Here is a 20,576-nt window from a genome sequence, read left to right as displayed (position 1 = left end):
AATCAGACTAGGACTGTTGATCTGTATTTACAAAATTAAAGGGAAAATAATGATAAGTGGAAGGAATGTGCAACTTATTTGATGGTGGAGAATTGTTTTGATTTGGGTTCCGATCAGCGCATTTGCAAATATTGTTATAACAAATTAGATGAGAATAAAATGCCTGCTAGAGCTGTCCATAATAATCTAGAGTTGGTAACTATTCCTCCAGAACTGGTAGATTTAAATACGTATGAGTCTATTCTGATTCAATATGTGCACTCATTTCAAGCTATTTTTCGTATGGAGCCTAAAAGAGGTAAATTGCCTCCTTCAGAGTTACAGAGAGGATTAAAAGGAACAGTTGTATATTCACCTCTAGATTTAAATAAAAACATTTAAACTATTGGTGTAGAGAATGTAGAAAGTGAACCACCAGTTATTCTAGTTAATGGTGTTCCTACTAAGAGTTAGAAAATCTGTCAAGAGTTAGTGGATGTTAGGAAAGTGCAAAAGGCAACATTATATCTCATAAAAAAGCAATGAGTACTACAAAAAGTGTATGTGGAAGACGAAGAAATAACTTTAGAAGATGAGACTGAAACGTCAAGTGGTCAAATTGAAAAAGTGGACATTTTCAAAAGAGAAGAAATCTATGAACATTATAGTGTACATCCACTTCATTCAAAAGAAGTCATGGGGAATACTATTGAATTATTCCAAATGAAAAAAGCAAAGGGGAGTCCCATGAGTGTATAGGAAAAAAGCTTGGAAGCTTGCTGTTTTCCATAGCTGTTCCCAACCGGAAAAGGTGGACGATATGATGAACGATCAGTGCAGATTCCTGTATCAGAATATCAGACCACAAGATTGTATGCAGAAGATCCAAGCTTTTGACAATGTAGCCCATATATATTTAATCTTTAGTTTGAGAGTGACTTGTCTGGACTTTTACATGCAGCCAACCATATATTGAAAACAGGAGTACATCTTCAAAATGTTTCTGCAAAGGAATTTATGGATAAAGTACATCAGAGAGATGATCATTTAGAATCTCAGCTCAATATTTGATGACATATCAGCGTGGCACTAATGAATATTGGTACCATCATCATGGAAAACTTAAATGCATTCTATGGAACGTAGGAACTCCTACGTGGTTTCTTACCCTAAGCTGTGCTGAATACGCTTGGGATGATTTACTTGAATTTCTTCGAAAAGCAAATTCAAATATAAAAAGTATTGAATACAAGACACCTGGATAATTGTGCTCTGGATCCTGTTAATGTATGCAGATATTTCAATCATACGTTTGAAGCTATGCTGTCTTTTATCTGCAATAAAAAGAATCCACCTCTTGTAGAACTTGTGGATTTCTTTTGGAGAAAGGAGTATCAAGCTAGAGGTGCTCCTCATATACAAATGCTGTTATGGATCAAGAATGCACACAAAATTGGAACTGATTTGTATGACACTGTTTTGTCTTTTATTGAAGAATATGCCAAATGTGCTATACCAAAAAGAGTAGAAGAAAACAACTTAAGGAAACAAGTGTTACGATTCCAATGTCATTGATGTGGAAAATACTATTGACAAAAGTACAAGTCTAAGGAAAAATGTTATACCAAATGTCGTTTTGGATTTCCAAGCCCTGTAATATCCAAAGGAAGAGTAAACAGTTTTATGTCAGCTATGAGACACACCATCACTAGAAAATATCCCAAATATACGTACAATTTGAAAAGAAATAAAGAATCAAAGTATATCAATGATTATAATCCAGTTATTCTCTCAATGTGGAATGCGAATAAGGATATTCAGTATGTTCATAATTCCATTGCTGTTGCCCGGTATGTAACATCCTACATTACAAAATATGAAAAGACAGAATTAAAAGAAATGTGGGAAGAAATTTCTCACGAGAAGAGTCTTAGTAAGAAATTATACAGTTTCAGTTTGAAGATGTTATCCCATCAAGAGATTGGAGCATATGAGTGCTCCGATCAGTTATCATCTGCAAATTTATACTCAAAATCTAGAAGAATCATTTGGGTGAGTCTAGGTTTTGCTGCAAAACGAAATCGAGTTCTTAAATCTGTACAAGAAATTGAATATTTAGCAGAAAAAGATCCGGAAAGTACAGATATTGTCAAAACAAACATGTTGGACACATATTATTAAGCATGGGCGTAAAATCCGTTACGCTCGCGGATTTTTCGTATTTTCGGAGAATCCGCAATCCGCGAACTCTCGCGGATGCGGCGAGAATACGCAAAATCCGCGCGAAGCGGATTTTTTGTTTGTGTTCGCACTGCTCGCGCTGCTCGCGGTCCGCGGCGCGGGCAGGAACAATCTCGCACTAGCGAAAGTACAAAAATTACTTAGTAAAGGAAGTGGCCCAGTCTCCAACTTCCTGTTCCTGTCCAGCAAGCTCCTCCCATAGGGGTGGGGTGAAGGAAGTGCCCCAGTCTCCAACTTCCTGTTCCTGTCCAGCAAGCTCCTCCATTTCCTGGCCACTTTTCGATCATTTTTGACTGGGAAGGATTACTTTTTGTGGTTGCTGCTGGATATTTGGATTTGAGGCTTTTTGGATTACTTTTGGATTCGAATTTTGATTTCACAAAGAAGTAAGTTGATGTTGTTTGTTTGTGGTGATTTTTGTGTGTGTTGTTTTTTTTCGACTTTTTTGGGGGGAAAATCTGCAAGTTCGCGAGCTGAGGATGTGTTTTTGCTTGTGTTCGCACTGCTCGTCTCCCGCGCAGCAACAATCTCGCACTCGCGAAATTGTAAAAATTACAATTCTGCTGCACATGAATTGAAAACCACCAGGCTTATTTATGGGTGCATGGATGATACAACTGTTTTGTTGAAATTATTTTTGTTAACATGATTCTGGCCAGGGCATGGATGACATTGGATTGTGCTGATTTTTGTGTGTTTTAGGACTTTTTGGGGTGGTGTTGGGGGCTTGCTATGGGGGTGGGGGCCATTTTATTGTCTGGTCCCGTGTGGGTGGGGGTCTAGGGGCCATTTGTAAGTTGTGTGCTTTGTGCCATAGGCCTGCACCCACTGTGCTCTGATGTCATCCATTATGCCCAGGGGGGCCCAGAATCGGTCTGTTCGCGGATTTTGTGGGTTTTTGCCACGTTCGCGCCGTGAAGCAACAATCTCGCACTCGCGAAATTGTAAAAAATGCAATTTTGCACCGGAAAACCACCAGCAGGCAGCATAAGCCTTCTGAAAATGGATGGATGGCATTGGATTGTGGTGATTTGATTTGTGTTGTGTGTTTTCACTTTTTGGAGTAGGGGTTGGGTGCTGGCTATGTTGGTGGTGGCCATTTTGAGGCATGGTCCTGGCCATGTGGATGGGGGGGTCAAGCGGCCATTTTGAAGGCAGGCAGTGAGCTTTGAGACATAGGTGTGCCTTGCTTTCACCCATTGTGCCCAGGCGGAGTCAGGGGTACATGAAAGCACAACCCTCTGTGTGTGTGCTCTCTTGGATCAATGTTAAATTCCTGTTTCCCAAAAATTTAGCAAATCCTAATTTTGAAAATTCCATATTGTGTGGTGTGCACGTGTGTATTCATAAATGCCTACTTGCTAACTGTTTATTCAAGCGCTACATATGCAACATTTATATTTACTGATGTTCCTCTGTCTTCGTTTGCGTTTAGGTGCACAAAACTACGCATCATCATCGTTGAGCATCAGTGCCAGGAAGAAGTGCTGCTGCGGCCTGTTGTTCCGACATCTGAAGAAGATGGCTCCAAAAAGAGGTGCCCGTAGGTCCTCTTCCAAGAAAGATGTCTCTACTAAGGAGAAGAAGAAGCAAGTGGCACCACTTACCAAGGCGACTGGTTGCTCAACCAAGACATTTTTTGGGCAACAACAACCAAAAAAACAAAGGCCCACCATGAGTGCTGCACAGGTAGCCTGTTTAGTTGTTGAATCACCAACGACCAGTGATGTTGGATCATCGCAAGAAAGTAGCAGCACGCCATCAACACAGGTTTTAACTCATCTCACAAGTACTATTCAACAACCAAAGCCGCAACAACAACTGCATGGGCTACTAGTACAAGCAGAAGTACATGCGCAAGGAGCTGTCCGAGAAGGAGCTGTCCGAGAAGGAGCTGTCCGAGAAGGAGCTGTCCGAGAAGGAGCTGTCCGAGAAGGAGCTGTCCGAGAAGGAGAAGGCCGAGAAGGAGCTGTCCGAGAAGGAGCTGTCCGAGAAGGAGCTGTCCGAGAAGGAGAAGGCCGAGAAGGAGAAGGCCGAGAAGGAGAAGGCCGAGAAGGAGAAGGCCGAGAAGGAGCTGTCCGAGAAGGAGAAGGCCGAGAAGGAGAAGGCCGAGAAGGAGAAGGCCGAGAAAGAGAAGGCCGAGAAGGAGAAGGCCGAGAAGGAGCTGTCCGAGAAGGAGAAGGCCGAGAAGGAGCTGTCCGAGAAGGAGAAGGCCGAGAAGGAGAAGGCCGAGAAGGAGAGGTCCATGGAGACTTGCAAGTAGAGGTCAGTGAAGATGGCCATGGAGCGGTGCAAGTGCCCACAATGGTTGTTCTTCCAGAAGTAGGGGCACAGGAGGAAATTGACTTTGGAGCCGGGGTATCATGTCAGGAAGACGAAGCCACTCCTCCTGATGATTCATTTTCTCCCAGCTCCCCAGCAAGGAAAAGATCAAGGAGGGTGTGTAGAAGTTCCTCTTCAAGCCCCGCTCCATCAGATGATGATCTGGATCTGGATTGGCAACCATCTCCGACGTCTGAGAGGGAGGCACACCATGAGCTGCGAATGGTATCAAATCTTAAAAGGAAGGGCCCCGGAAAGCTCATACTTATGGATCCGAACGTCGGACTTGATGAAGTGGTGCATTCTGATGTTGTTGAAGAGGATGACAGCAATGACCTAGTCATCACACATGTCAGTCCAGCCACACCGGCCATGCAGCAGACAGACATTTACACCCTATCCCGACGTCATGCTGAGCGTGACCCTGGCGACGTGCCACTGGTAGCACCACCAACGCAGTCAAGTAGTACCACAAGTTCAACAAAACCTACAGCTCCCATATTTTCTCCCCGGAGGGGGACTCCATCCAGCTCGACTCCCTCAAGTAAGGTTGCTGCAATAATTGCACAACCCAGTAGATGTATGCAAGGCTCATCCACCACTGCTTCATCTGGCATTGGCAGCAGTATCACCTCGTGCGGCAAAACCAGAAGTTTCCAGTCCCCAGTTTGGAACTTTTTTAGTGTCCATGAAAAATATGATAACATAGCCGTTTGTTGCATTTGTAAGACTAGCGTTAGCCGTGGTAAGACTGGTACCAACTATGGAACCGGAGGCAGATAGGTCATCTTGAAAGAAAGCACGCTGTCGAATGGTTTCCGCACCTAGCAAACGTCAAGGGAAAGCGATCCCAAAGGGCAAGTGGCCAAAATATACCCATAGTAGGTGTTTCATCTGAAGATGATGGGGAGGTAGAAGAAGCGTCAGACATGTGTCCGGTTGCACCCAGTACCCCTTGCAGCACCACACCCTCCGTAACACATAGCAGGCACACTGAGAGTCTGGGAGACACACCAATGCGGAAAATGTCAACACTGATCAGAAGTGGGTCGAAGAAGGCATCAGCATCATCCCGTAAATTTGTCCAGCGCACCATTTCAGCCATGTTCTCCTCAGATGCGCAATTTCAACGCAACCACCCAACTGTACGCCTCTATAACACTAAGCTGGCAAAAATGCTAGCGGTGGACCTTCTCCCTTTTTCGTTTGTCGAAGGTGTGGGTTTCCTTGAACTCGTGGCAACATTGGCCCCTAAATGGAAGGTTCCTAGCCGGTACTATTTTGCCAGGGTTGCTGTTCCAGCACTACACAAAGAGGTGCTTGTGTTGGTGGGGGCAGCTTTGCAGAAGAGTGCTGTTCACACTATACACCTGACAACAGACATGTGGACCAGTTGCGCAGCCACTGATTACATGTGCATCACTGCACACTGGGTCTCTTTTTCAGGGGTTATTAAACAGATAAATGCAGGTGGTGACTTGGTCGAGATTTTTAAGGGTGCTCGTAAACATGCAACATTAGCCATGTTTGGCATGGAGAAAAGTCATACTGCAGTCAACATTTTGGCTGACTTTAACAAAAAGGTCTTGCAATGGCTGCGCCCAAGAAATTGCAAGGTTGGTTATGTTTCTACAGATAATGGCAGGAATGTAGTTAAGGCCATGGAGGACGGTTTCTATTTCAGAGTGCCGTGTTTGGCGCACTGTATCAACCTTGTTGTGCAAAATTTTTTGAAAAAAGAACTTGCAGTCGACAAAACACTGACCATCTGCAGAAGAATATGCACACATTTCAACCATTCTTTTAAGGCCCGGAAGGAGCTGAGGCGCAAGCAAAATGAACGTAGAATGCCAGTGAAAGCACTTATCCAGGAGGTGGCAACACGTTGGAACTCAACCTTCTACATGCTTGAGCGTCTGCATGAGCTGTTTCCAGTAGTCAATGAGTATTTCTACAACCTGGGTGGTGATACGACAGGAATGATACTAGCGGTGGAGCAATGGCAGCTAGTTAAAAGCCTGACAGACATGCTTCGGCCTTTTGAGGTCTTCACGCGTGACGTGAGCAGGGAGGACTGTTCTTTGAGCAAAGCTATCCCACTGTTGCTGAAGCTCGAGCACCAAGTCAAGGTGGTGTCTTCACAATTAAAGGACGTTGGAAAGAACGAAGCACATGAGTTGGCGCAGAGATTATTACAACGCCTAGTTAGCAATGAACGGCTTGTAAATATCAAGAAACAACAGCACTACATTTGTGCTACTATTCTGGATCCACGTTACAAAAAGCCATTGTTTGGCAAAGTAATAATTCCTTTTGAAACATCGGATGTTACAGAGTACAAAGGTTGGCTAGCTCAGTCAGCCATTCGTTTTGAAATAGAACGGAAGGAAACTGTAGGAGAAGACAGTACTACTAGTGAATCAGCAGGCGATCAGGCGTCCCAAAAAAGCACTTCACCATCTGTGCCTGTGGCAGAAGTGAGTGATTTTTCCTCTGAGCCGTTAACCACACCAGCAACCGTATCATCTCCACCAGGCGCATGCGATATGTCTGAAGTGAGTTGGCTAACTCAGCTAGGGTTTCCTGGTCCTAGAAAGGACACAGAAGTGCAAAGTACAGGAATCCGGGAGGACATTCTTTCAATGGTGCAGGCCTATCTGGATGACTCAACAGAGGTCAATATTACTGAGGACCCATTGGCGTATTGGCATGGGAAAAGAAAAATATGGCGAGAGCTCACCAACCTGGCTATCAATTACTTGTCTTGCCCACTCGCAAGCGTGTCTTCAGAACGTGTTTTTAGTTCTGCTGGTGGCATTGTGACTTCCAAAAGGTCCCGCCTCTTGCCCGCAAATGTGGAGCGGCTCACCTTGATAAAGATGAACCAGCACTTCATACCACCAGATTACAGAGTACGAGAATGCACGCAGGAAGAAGAGGACACCGCCCTACCCGAGGAAAGTTCTCCTCAGTTACCAGAAGTAACCCCGACTGATGAGTTAGCAGAGTATGAGGACGAGTTCTGCTTCCCTGACAGCGAGTTCTGAAAATGACTCAATCATTCATTAATTGTAAATAGTCCTCCTTATTCACTTTTATTCCTGTGTGTCTGCCTTTCTTTAGCAAGTGCTTCATCACATTCCCAACAAAACTGTAATCAACCAATAAAACAACAAGCCCATCAACAGAACTATCTTGATTTTGATGCCGCAGCATTCCTCAGGTTCACAACAGTTAGTTGACAAGAACTCAGTCCTGGTCGTCTATCCTGAGTCCTCCTCCTCCAGACTCACCCTATCCATTACCCATAATGCTGATGCCTGGATTCTGCACAATGAAGAAATGAAGGAGCCAGCCCTCAAACACAAATTACAGGTAAGATAAGCTTTTGGATGGGAGGTAGTATAATGGAGTATTCGGAGAGGCGAGAGAGTGACAGTGGTACTAGCAGCAAAGTCCTAGGGCTCTTGAATTAACAAACTCTGTGACAGGCATTTACTTAGGAAAACATTTGGCCTATTGCACGTGAACGTGTAGGCGTTATATTGCTCGCTTGCCTGTCTCAGGGGTGCTGTCTCTGGGGCTTCTAGGTTTTAGGGTTGTGTCAGCACCGCTACCACATTTCTAATGTTGATTGTTTTTGTTTTGCAGAAAATCCACGCCGGGAAACTCCAGTTGTGGCCCTGCTGCAGAACGCGTTAGGACTCTGTGAATTCCAGGTGGAGCCAGCCCTCAAACACAAATTACAGGTAAGATAAGCTTTTGGATGGGAGGTAGTATAATAGAGTATTCGGAGAGGCGAGAGAGTGACAGTGGTACTAGCAGCAAAGTCCTAGGGCTCTTGAATTAACAAACTCTGTGACAGGCATTTACTTAGGAAAACATTTGGCCTATTGCACGTGAACGTGTAGGCGTTATATTGCTCGCTTGCCTGTCTCAGGGGTGCTGTCTCTGGGGCTTCTAGGTTTTAGGGTTGTGTCAGCACCGCTACCACATTTCTAATGTTGATTGTTTTTGTTTTGCAGAAAATCCACGCCGGGAAACTCCAGTTGTGGCCCTGCTGCAGAACGCGTTAGGACTCTGTGAATTCCAGGTGGAGCCAGCCCTCAAACACAAATTACAGGTAAGATAAGCTTTTGGATGGGAGGTAGTATAATGGAGTATTCGGAGAGGCGAGAGAGTGACAGTGGTACTAGCAGCAAAGTCCTAGGGCTCTTGAATTAACAAACTCTGTGACAGGCATTTACTTAGGAAAACATTTGGCCTATTGCACGTGAACCAACACGATGACAGTGTTCAGTTAAATGAAATTACTGCAAAACCACCACCCACCCAGCTCAAAAGTAGTAAAAAAACAGGTATGCTCAGATAAAGTTTGAAAAAGTATATTTATATCCCTAACAAAATAATCTCCCGCAAGACCCTCCCTAACCCCAACAAATAGTCCTCAAAAGTCCCCAAAAAACCCAACTCCCAATTCCCACCCCCCAAAAGTCTCAAAAAAAGGGGCAAGGGACACTCTAGGGATGCAAGCTGGTAAGTTTGGCCTCCAGGGCATCATGCTTTAGGGCCAGGGCATCATATTTTTCTTGGAGGATGGCTTGCTCTAGGCGGAGGCCCTCCACCACATTTTGAAATTTGTGCCATTTCTGGACCTCCGCCTCTAGGTCTGACACTCTGCGGAGTGCACGGCGCAAGCGACCTTTAACAGTGCTGCGAGGTGCAGCTTTTGCTGCTCGGCGGTGGCGTCTTCCGGCACGGCTCCGGTTCGCTGGAGCACTGTGCTTACCGGCAGAACGTGGGGTAACAGAGGAGGATGTAGACGATGTTAAGTTGGATGCACTGGAGTGCGTGTCATCCCCCTCGAGTTCCACCAGTCGCCGATATTCCGCAACAGTTGCTTCCAGCCTCCGTTGCCGGGCCAGTACAGCCAGCATACTCCTCGTTGGTTTGGAGGTTTTAGTATTGCCAACTATATGAAGAAAGAAAGACATAATCTGTAAGCAATGCTCTTTAGGAATATGATTAACACAAAATGATTCAGCAGGAAGTTGTGTCACAGTACAACTAGCAACTAGCCAGGGCAGTACAAAACTATTCAGGCCAGTATCATGGGCGTCCGCAGGGAGGGGCGCTTGAATCACCATTTCCCTTCCCACAACTCTCTTGTATCCTTGGTTTGGTGCTCTTTCATATGAAAGAGATGTGGCAGAAGTGAGTGATTTTTCCTCTGAGCCGTTAACCACACCAGCAACCGTATCATCTGCACCAGGCCCAGGCGATATGTCTGTTTCCCTCCCTCTCTCTCTCTCTCTCTCTCTCTCTCACTCTCTCTGTCTCCCTCTTTCTGTCTCCCTTTGTCTCCCTCTACCTCGCTGTCTCTCTCTCTCTGTCTCCCTCCCTCACCCTCCCTCTGGCTCCCTCCCTCTCTCTCTCTCTCTCCTTCTGTCTTCCTCTCTCTCTGTCTCTGCCTCTATCTGTCTTTCGGTCCCAGCCTGCTGTAATTACCATATTGTAATTTGTCACTGGGCCACCACTGGATACACATCATATCCTATCTAAGAGTCAGATAGTACCATGATCCAGCTTACCTGTACTCGCCACCGCCACTGTCTCCTTCCTCACAGTCTGTACTTCTTCTTGGTCCGACTCCTCTAGCGCCGCCTCCTCCCCAGATTGACCCTCAGACTCCGAGTCAATGATGACCACATCCGAGCTGGCCCCGCCACCAGATGTTCCACCTACAAAGTAGATTTAAGAATGTTAGATTACACCACTCCACTAGTATTTGGTCTATGAATGAAAAAATGTGAAAACAACTGAAAAAGTAATTGACTGTCTACTCTAGTCTAAAGTAAATGTCCCTCCTTCCAGGGAAAGCTGTTGTCTTGCTTAATTTTTTTGTCACAATTGTTGAATGCTTGCTTAATGTTAACACACATTATTTTTCTCTGAACAGACAGAAACTGGACTTCTAAGGACAAGAGGAACATCAACTTGAAACCAGGTGAAAGCTCGGCTCGACCACAAGAAATTTCTACCAATCCAGTACTCATCAACTCTGCACCAAGCACTTTTCCATTTCCAACTAACTTTATTTTAATATATGTGTTTACTTAAACTTTTAATAAAGCTTTTAAACTTGAATTGACTCTGTAGTTTTTCCTCCAGAGAGTCCAGACTAGAGTGACTGAGCGAAAAGTTTTGCAATTTTTGGAAGGAGGAATCTGTGCTGCTGACACTACCAGGTTTATTTATACAGTGTGCCAAACACGCCACTCTGAAATATTATTACTCTGGTCTTTGGTGTCCATAGTTCGGTTTGTGGAGAAGTGTCCCTGCAACAGTAGTATTATGGATTTTGCTCCTATCTAAACACTATTTCGAAACAATTAAATTAGGAATGCTTGGACAACAATAGGTCCTCTATATTTAAATGAAAACTTACTGGGGCCAGCAAAGGAGCACTCGCCGCCCTGGCCTGCATCCTCCTCCTTTGGAGCCACTGCTGCATCCTCCTTTTCCGCCCGCTTGCCCCTGGGCGGACCTGACGTACAACATGAAAGAAATAACAGAAAACATTGATGATTGCTGCTTGCCGATGTCCTTGTCAACCAAATCAAACATTTAGAAAGAACAAGAACCTACTATTTCAGCCAAAAAGAGGGCTACAATGGAAGGACTGCACCTGAGCCTCTACTCTAGGGGCAGATTTACAAGCCCCTTGCAGCTCTTCTGCTCCATTCTTGCGTCAATTTTGTGACGCAGCGCCACAAGAGAGGCGCCATGGTCTGGCGTATATTAACAACGTGACGCATATGGGAGATGCATCCCATTCTAAAACCCTGCGCCATTAGGGAGCATTCCATCGCAAGGGATGGCGTTCCTGCGCAGGAACGCATGCTAAAAGTGGCTATGGGGAATATATAAAATTTCAATCAGTCATTTAGGACAATGATGCGTCACTGAAACCCTGCGCCTGCATGAAGCAGACTTACGGCTTGACGCAGCATTGCTGGAGCTGCGCCATCGTTGCAACGCAACTCCATCAAAGAGCCGCCTTTACGGCACCGATGCGTAACGCTTCGGTGACGTTTTGGGACCATGGTGTGCCGCATTGTAAATACGGCGCACCATGGGTGGTGCTGCCGTGCCACACACTTTGCAGGGATGCGCAGGTAATTGCTAATCTGACACTTACGGGCATACTTACGAGTTCTGAGCTGGACACCTCCAGATGTGCACCAGAACAAATACGTAACGCAAAACTAACCTTGCGTCACGGCAGATGCGCCGCTATTACAATGCGGCAAACCCTGGCGCAAGGGTAGGCAGATGCGTAACGCATCTCGTGACGAAATAGGGGCGCATCTCTAGAGTCGCTTCGTGGGCGCAATGCAACTATAGCAGTGCTCAGGGCTGCCCAATACTCTACATACCGCATCAGTCCTTACGCCTGCTTCAAGCAAGCAGGCATAAAGAATTGACATAGCAGCGTCGCGGAAGTGCCTGCGCTAAATCTTGTAGATTTTACGCAGGCACTTTTGCGAGGCACACATCTGCCTGACCGGCACCACCCACCCCCCACTCCCCCCCTGCGTGGGAACGCACCCATTGAGGCGCAGGCCCAGGCATTCACGTGGCGCATCTCCTTAGAGATGCATCACGTTGTACATGACTCGCAGGGATGCGCCACGTTTACGTCGCTGTGCGTCAGGTAAGGCAGTGTAAACGTGGAACAAGGGGCTTGTAAATCTGCCCCTTTGTGTCTAGCATTACGCAGTTCTGTAAAATACACTCATACTCAGCCCAATTAAATGAACACAAAATAGATAACAAATAAGCAGTGGCACCGGCACAGAGAAGGAGAACAGTGCACCTGAAATGCACAGAAGATTTTGAAATATTAATGAAAAAATTGCTACTACTACTCACCAAGACCGGGGACCTCCACTCCCAGCACGTCTAGCAGGTCACGCTCTCGGTCAAGGATGTCGGTCCAGCGGTGGGTGACCTGATTGTAGGTGCGCTGGACCCCCGTGATCTTAAAAAGGGCCCGGCACACCTGCCCCCACCGCTTCCGTCGCTCCTGGCTGTTGGTGTAACCAGCAGCAATCCTGCCGCCTGCCGCGATGGTCCTGGGGAGACGGCGCTGCACGTAAAAAACAAGTGCGCCCACCTCCTCAGGGCTGAATATCTCCCGGGGCACCACCATTTCCGCCCTCAATCGACCACACGGGAGCCGGGCACGGGCTGCGGTGCCCGTCTTGGGCAGCTTGACTGCTGTCTTCACCATGTTCTGGGCAGGTAAGGAGATAAAATGAAAAAGAATAAGAGTAGAGAAGAAGGAAAGTAAAAGTTTAAAAAAGTAGTTCAAAAGTAAACAAAAATAGCCTAAAACACAAAAATATAGATCTAGAAAAATACAGGGATAGAAAATAAGTTAAATAGATCAAAAAAATAGTAAAACAAGCAAAGGATGGCAGAGATATAGAGAGGATAGAAACACCATACCCAGACACATAGGAATGAATGAAAAACAAGATGGCGGCCCGATCACGTGCGCGTAAGTAAGTTCGCACGCGATTTCTCTCGCGAACTCGTGCGAACTTGTATTCGCAAGGCGCGAGTCGGGCGAGATTACACTTAGCGGGCGGAAACGGAAATACGTCACGCAAACAAAATGGCGGCGCCCATACTCAACCTTGAGGTAACTCGCACGAGTTCGCGGCCTCCACGGGCCAGTTCGCACTACGACGCGCCCCGCGAATAGGGCGAAATTACCGAAAAACGAGTTTTGCAAAAGCAAAACGAACGAGCAGGTGCAAAAGTTCGAGCTCATCATTTGTAACCATTTACCTGTAGTGCTTCCTGAAGGGGCCCTCCAGAATCCGGTTGCCTACTTGCAACTATTGTGTGACCCTGCTCTGACAGTCACAGAATAGTTACAAGTATGCCATTGCATCCTGTTAAAAAAAATTATTTACTTTGCATTTGCAACAAAAAGGAAAGGGAGCAGACAAGCAGGTGCCAGCCTTCATTAATGTCAGTTGGGGCAGGGCAGGTGTTGTTGTTTGCAAAACTTAAGGCACTTAGCAGGTGTTTGTTCACTCAGTGGTCAATCAGAGGGTGTTGTGATGACACTGAGGGTGGCATGGGTGTGCCAGCCAGAGGGTGGCATGGGTGAACTAGAGTGCCAGTGTTGACAGAGGATGGCAGTGCTTTGCTTTGCCCCAATAATGTACACTGGTGAACTAGAGGGTGATGTGATGACACAGAGGGTGACATGGGTGAGCCAGAGGGTGGCATGGGTGACCAAAGAGAGTGCCAGTGGTGACAGAGGGTGGCAGTGATGAAGAAAGCTTAGCAAACAGGCTGGGCACGTAGAAACAACAAGTTCGCTAAACTGGCGACCCGACAAGTAAGTTCGCAATTTGCGAAATAGTACAAAACCCTCGCGAACTTGCAGAAACCCGTGCGAACATACACCCCCCCAAAAAATCCGCTAATCCGCGAGAATTCGCGGATTTCGCGTATTTTCGCAATCCGCGAATACGCAAATCCGCAAATTCGCGGATTGCGAATCCGCAAAATCCGCCCATGCTTACATATTATCCAAATAGAAATCCTCATCTTGGGAACATATGTCTCTATGAAGTGCTGCAAAACTACACTTTTAAAAGGAATACTACAGAAAACATAAATGATGGAAAATATGCAGTGATTGGTTCCGAAGGATGTTTGGTGAAACAAAGGAAAGGAAATTTGATTAACCATAGAAAACTGAGTTGTGATACTCCTAATAAAAGGGAATTTTACTATTTAGCACTTTTGCAACTGTTCAAACCGTGGTGTGCAGAATTGGAATTACTTGGAGATTTTCAGAGCTATGAAGATTCCTTCAATGCTAGTAAAGATACCATACAATGTACAGTTTTTGCAAATTATCTGAAATGTAGAACGATGAAATTGATCAAGCTACTATTGCAGCTGATATTTCTAAAGACAGTTCTCGAGACAGTCAAAGTTCTGCTCCACTGAGTCAAGATCCACTAGGACAACCAATTCTTGAAAATGAAGTGGCAATTGCAATGAATGAAGTGGAAACAGTAATGCATCAAGCACAAGAAGATATTACGGACTTAGGAAACTTGGAAGAACAGCTAAATATTAAACAGAAAGAAATATATCAGCAAGTGAGACAACAGATTGACCATGGATTTTTTCATGAAAAGAAAGAATGCACTTGTTCATCATTTCAACCTATCCGAATGAATGTGAAGGGTCAAGCTGGAACAGGAAAAAGTTTCTTAATTAAAGTTTTGACCAGTTATCTAGAGTAAACAACTGATTCACATTTGTCTTGTGTTGTAACTGCTGCAACAGAGTTGGCAGCACATAATATTAAAGGAATCACATTACATTGTTTACTAATGATAGCTGTAGAGTATGGAAACAAATTGGAATATCACAAGCTATCAGGAGAAGCTTGTTATGAAGTTTCAAGAGTGCTGAAGAAAATTAAACTTCTGATTATTGATGAAGTAAGCATGGTCTCAAACTTAATGCTTGCTTTTGTGTATTTAGGAATGCAGCAACTTCTTAAAACAGAGTATGGTGTCTTATTTGGAGGGAAATGTCATAGTTTTTGGAAATCTACTGCAACTTACTCCCGTAAAAGGACAACCAGTATTTAAAACACTTGTGCATGAAGACACGAGAAAGTCTTTGAGAAGTGTTGGAAACGTTATTATTTGGTCATATTTTGAATACAAATAACTCATTACAAATATGCGACAGGCAAATGATGTTGATTATGGAACTATTCTTTAAGACATAAGAATTGGTGTACTGACAGAACATGGCAAACACTACTTACAAATTTGTTTCCAAATGAAAATATAGTTCCTGAAAAGATATATATGAAAATTGCAGAAAGTAAATCTATAATCTGCTTAATGCCAACACTGCGTGAGTGTTCTATATTCAATGAACAACTTTTGAAAATAGAAAATGAAGAAATAATAAAAATGGAAGCCATTGATAAAATTGAGCATGAAGAAATCACTATTAATTTTGACAGAAAATTGAAAACAAAATTGGATTATTTAGAAAAATCAATATCTAAAACTGCTGTTTTAGAAAATAAACTTTATGTATGTATAAATTGTTGGGTAATTTTAAGGCGTCATTTGGATATAGAAAAAGGTTTAGTAAATGGAGCAATGGGTAAAGTTGTTGATTTTGTTATTTATCAAAATAGAGATGAAATTACATTTTTAAAAATCTAATTTGATCAAATTGAAGAAGTAAAAGAAATTGGTCATCGTTCAGTTTGTTTTATGCTTGTTAAAGATTTATATGTCCGTAGAAAACATTTTCCACTTTCTCTGGCATATGACAGTGCTTTGGTGAACATTGGAAGTACAATGTTTAAAGAGGATATGGCATATGTTGCTTTGTCCCGAGTCAGAACTTTATCTGGATTGTTTTTGATTCATTTTGATGAGAGAAAGATTAGTGCAGATGCCAACTGTGTAAAAGAATATAATAGGTTAAGAAAAGCATATGCTCCTAATTTAGGTGAGTATCCTGTGTTTGAAAAGCATATAGTAGGTCGAAAAAAGAGATATGAGAATATCGGCAGGGAATGTATAGTGAAGGAAAAAAATCAAGCTAATGTTGAGATTGGAAGCAAAAAGAAAAAGGACACTATTGAAGAGATTGTTGGTTATCAGTTAGAAAATAGTTCAGGTATCAACTGCTATGCTAATGTGGTGGTCAATGTTGTTTTTTTTCATGGAAGTTTGCAACAGTATGAACAGAGTGAGGCAAGATGGCGATCTGTCACTGATCGCAGTGCACACGCTACAGAGCTCCCGACCAGTCATGCCCTGAGAGCGCTGATCGCACTACCTGAATGATCGAGTGAACTCGGGCCGTTTTGGTGGCCATCAGACGAACACTACCTGGCAGAATGCGAAGGTCCGGATGGATCCACATACCCCTGCAGTTAATACAATTAGCACACTCTACTCCATTATTGGATGGGCAGTATTGAGAATCGCTCTAAGAACCCCGACTGCGATATTTCTCAAACCCGATTGCTGCACTTACCACTCAAGGCCAGCAGATATCATCAAGGCAGATCCAGGAGATAGCACGAACATGGCTCCCAAAATCGACGCTGCCCCACTGTCTGCTGCCGCGCGGATGAGGGCCGCGAGGCTGGTTCAGCATGAGGCGGCTGAACGGCGAGGCCTTGAAGGTTCAAAAACTTCGGCGGAGAAAGCTGGGAAGGCGGATAGACCATTAAACAAGCCGGAGCGAGCGGAGAAAGCTGATGCGGTGCCTGCCATGTTGGATTCACCTAGGCTGGGAGCTAAGACCCGGAAGAATGACCCAAAGAAGATCACTGCGGGCCCGACGGTGGTTGATCTAATGCGCAGAGGCTCCGGTCTGCTGCCGGGGCAAGAGAGGAAGCGCCAAATCGAGCCCGCAGACGATGCAAACACCCCGCTATGCCAGAGATCATTACGGGCACAGCCGGTCTGACGCTGACAGAGGAGCCCAGTGGGAAGATCGTGGAAGTTGCTGCAAGGAATCTCATGGACAAACCACCCGAGCATAATTCAACAGCCCCGGAGGTGAGCAATAACAATACCCTGGGTACAATCGGTAATACTGTTACTGACACTGATATTGCAGCAGCATTCACTGCGGATGGGGAAACTGGTTTGGATGAGGCTGGATGCGGGGGAGACGGAATAAATATTCAAACAACTCAGCAGGGCACTGATAAGACTGACACTAGCAATCCTCATAACCCTATCTTTAAAAACACGGACAACATGCTTAAGGCTGTTAATGCTGTAAATACTGAACATGTTGCCAACGCTTATAACATACATGTCAATATGGAGAAGGAAGCCAGCGATTTCTTCTCCTTTTCCGATGAGGCGGAATTGGAAGCAGGGTGGGCTGATACTTCTACCTCATATTTAACTGATGAGTCAGGTAGCTTGAGTGAGGGCGTTGGTGAACCCCTAAGAGTCAAACCTAAATCAAAGATGGCTAATAAGCTGGGGAAGAAAACTCACGGTGCAGGTCTTGCCTGGGACTACACCCCCACTGATCAACTAGCCCGCCCTGCTCCTCTAGCAGGTCTGACCTCGCAGCCATCACAGCCAACCCCTACAGCTCCATCGCCTGCATCCCTTGATACGGTGCTGCAAGAAGAAACCTCACAAGACGGGCGAAGAGCGCAAGCTGCCCTACGCAAGGTCCAAGGGGTAGTTCGGAAATTAACAAAGACCTGTAGCTCTTTCGGAGACCCTCTGACGGAGATGGAATCTAGGATGCTTTCGAATGAGTCAGAAATTGCCACAAATCCAGAGCAGGTCAAGGCTCATGAGTCAGAATGGGCGGATGTTAAATGGAAACTAGAGGAGTTTGAAAACCGCCAACGCAGAAATTCTCTTCGCAATTTGGGGGTCCCTGAGGCTTCTGAGGGAGATGACACCCGCACTTTCATGATCAATCTTTTCCGTGACTCCCTGCCAGAACTCTCTAGTTGGAACTGGGATGTCGAAATCCAACGGGCCCATCACATGCTGTTTATTCAGAAACCTGGAGCCTACCCCAGGGCTATTCTTGTCTTCTTTGGCAACTTTATGCTTCAGCAGGCAATCTTCGAAAAAGCCAGACCCGAAGCCAAGCGTACCTCCAACGGGGTTTCGTACTTCTCACGTCCAGACTTTTGCCACACAACCGTGGAAAGAAGATGGAGGCTACGCCAGCTAATAAAACCATTCCAGGACAAAAAGGCACTGGCCTATCTTAACAACCCAGCACGGCTCAAAGTTATTTATGGGGGTCAGACAAAGTTCTTCCTTTCAGAATTTAAAGCAAAGGAGTATCTAGATGGTTTAAAGTAATATATTACCCATAAAACATTGCCATGATCATTGCCATCAGGATATATATACATCTGAAGCATCTCTGAACCACTCTTGAAATTATTGACTTTAAGATATACATGCTAATTGATATTGAATTTAATGATCCTATAATGTAATGAATGTAGTAAGGATTGTAGTAATGACATAATAACGGCTTAGGCTTAAAAAAGGGGGTAAGAAGGGGGAAAGAAAAAAAATATATATATATTTTTTTAGTTGCACAAATTTGGCCCATTAGGCAGGTAGAGTGGTAGCTCCTATATATTTTTCACTACCTTTTCACTAACTTAATCGGTGTGCTCTTTCCTATTTTATTTTTTTGTTTTTTTTATCAGGTGTTGGTCGGGATCTGATAGCGTGTTGCACCTTCATCACTTTCAAACTCTTATGGAGTCTTTTTGCCTTATGTTGGGTGCGAGGGGGAGGGGGGAAGGGAGGAGCGAGAGGGGCCGGGAGGGGGGTGGGCAGGGGGCAGAAGCCTTTAAAATGGAAACAACTCCAGTTTCGGAAACAAGAAAATAAATTACATGTAGCAGAAACAATACTGCAACTTTAGCAGCATGGAAAACAGTAGAAAACACAATATTTCAAACTATAAAACTTACTCACACAATGCCATTAAGCTTGGAAACAAATATATACTATCATGGGGAGAATAACCATATGTAGTTGGAATATTGCAGGGCTTCATGACAGAGATAAGCGTGGGCGGATGAGTGAAATAATCAAACAAACTCTTTTGATATAATATGCCTTCAAGAAACCCACCTGCCCCGGCAGAAGAAAGATCTGTTAAAAACTCAGGGGTACAATGTTTTAATAACTACCACTCAAACATCAAACACCCGCGGCGTAGCTGTACTGGCTAAAAACTTCATAGGACAGCCCATACGTCAAGCCGCAGACCACCAGGGCAGATGGGTTATTATTGAGCTCACTCTAGGACTAATCCTTTGTTACATTAATCCCTTGTTATTAAAACTTCTAGATAATGTAAGAATCAAACCAGTGGTGGTGGGAATGTATGAAACTAAGGTATTATCATATGCGGACGATGTCGCAATCTTAACACCCTACCCGGCAGAAGCCATTATAGAGATAGAGGCAATTACGCAGTTATTTGGATCCCACTCAAGATATTCCCTAAATAAGGGGAAAACTGTGATACTCTGCATTGACAACACAGACTTTATAGTTTCAAGGAGAACTGGAAAAGCTACATATTTCGGGGTCTGTATAAGCCCGGATGTTCAAAATATCTCAAAAATTAATTATGAACCCCTAATTAAAACAATCAAAAAAGATTTAACCAGAGTTAATAGCTTACACCTGTCAATCATAGGGAGGGGGAATTATGTCAAAATGAATGTCCTACCCAAGGTACTTTATCTGTTCCGTGCCATCCCTTTGTTAATTGAAGATAATCTTATCAAAGCTCTTAACTCTCAGATCTCCAAATTTATTTGGCACTATGGCAAAATTAGGAGATCATTGAAATATTTATCCCTACCACAGAGCAGAGGCGGCCTAGCTATTCCAAATATGCTGCTATACTTTTGGGCAGCTTTTCTTCTACAACTGGCACCACTGATCAATACTGTCCCCTCCGCCCAGAATGTAGAGGATCTAGAGATACCTTCAATTTTCGGACTAGCTCTGGGTAACAGGACCAAAGGTCTTCTCCTGAGACAACTAGAGCCTAGCTACTTTAAGAAAGTTAAATTTAAAACTATACTTAGTGTATGGAAAGGCTTGTTGAAAGCCGCAAAATATATGCAAATACCCAAATGTAACCGCTACACCCTTTATGGCGCTCATCACTGCTCCCTCAGCATACTAACGATGCGATCTCAACTAAATGGGAAAGACTGGGGATCATCACACTTTGGGATTTCCTAGGCAACGACATGCATACAACCTTCCCTAACCTTCAAAATACATTTAATATCCCCAATACTGACTATTTCAAAAAATTTCAAATAAACACTATTGTAAGCTCCAAAATTTCCAGGATTAAATGGGACAGGGTACCACTTATTGAAATTATCAAAAAACCTGCCACGCGAATTGGTA

This window comes from Lissotriton helveticus, chromosome 10, assembly GCF_964261635.1.
Source record: "Lissotriton helveticus chromosome 10, aLisHel1.1, whole genome shotgun sequence".
NCBI classification, from domain to species: domain Eukaryota; kingdom Metazoa; phylum Chordata; class Amphibia; order Caudata; family Salamandridae; genus Lissotriton; species Lissotriton helveticus.
This window is presented reverse-complemented; position numbering follows the sequence as displayed.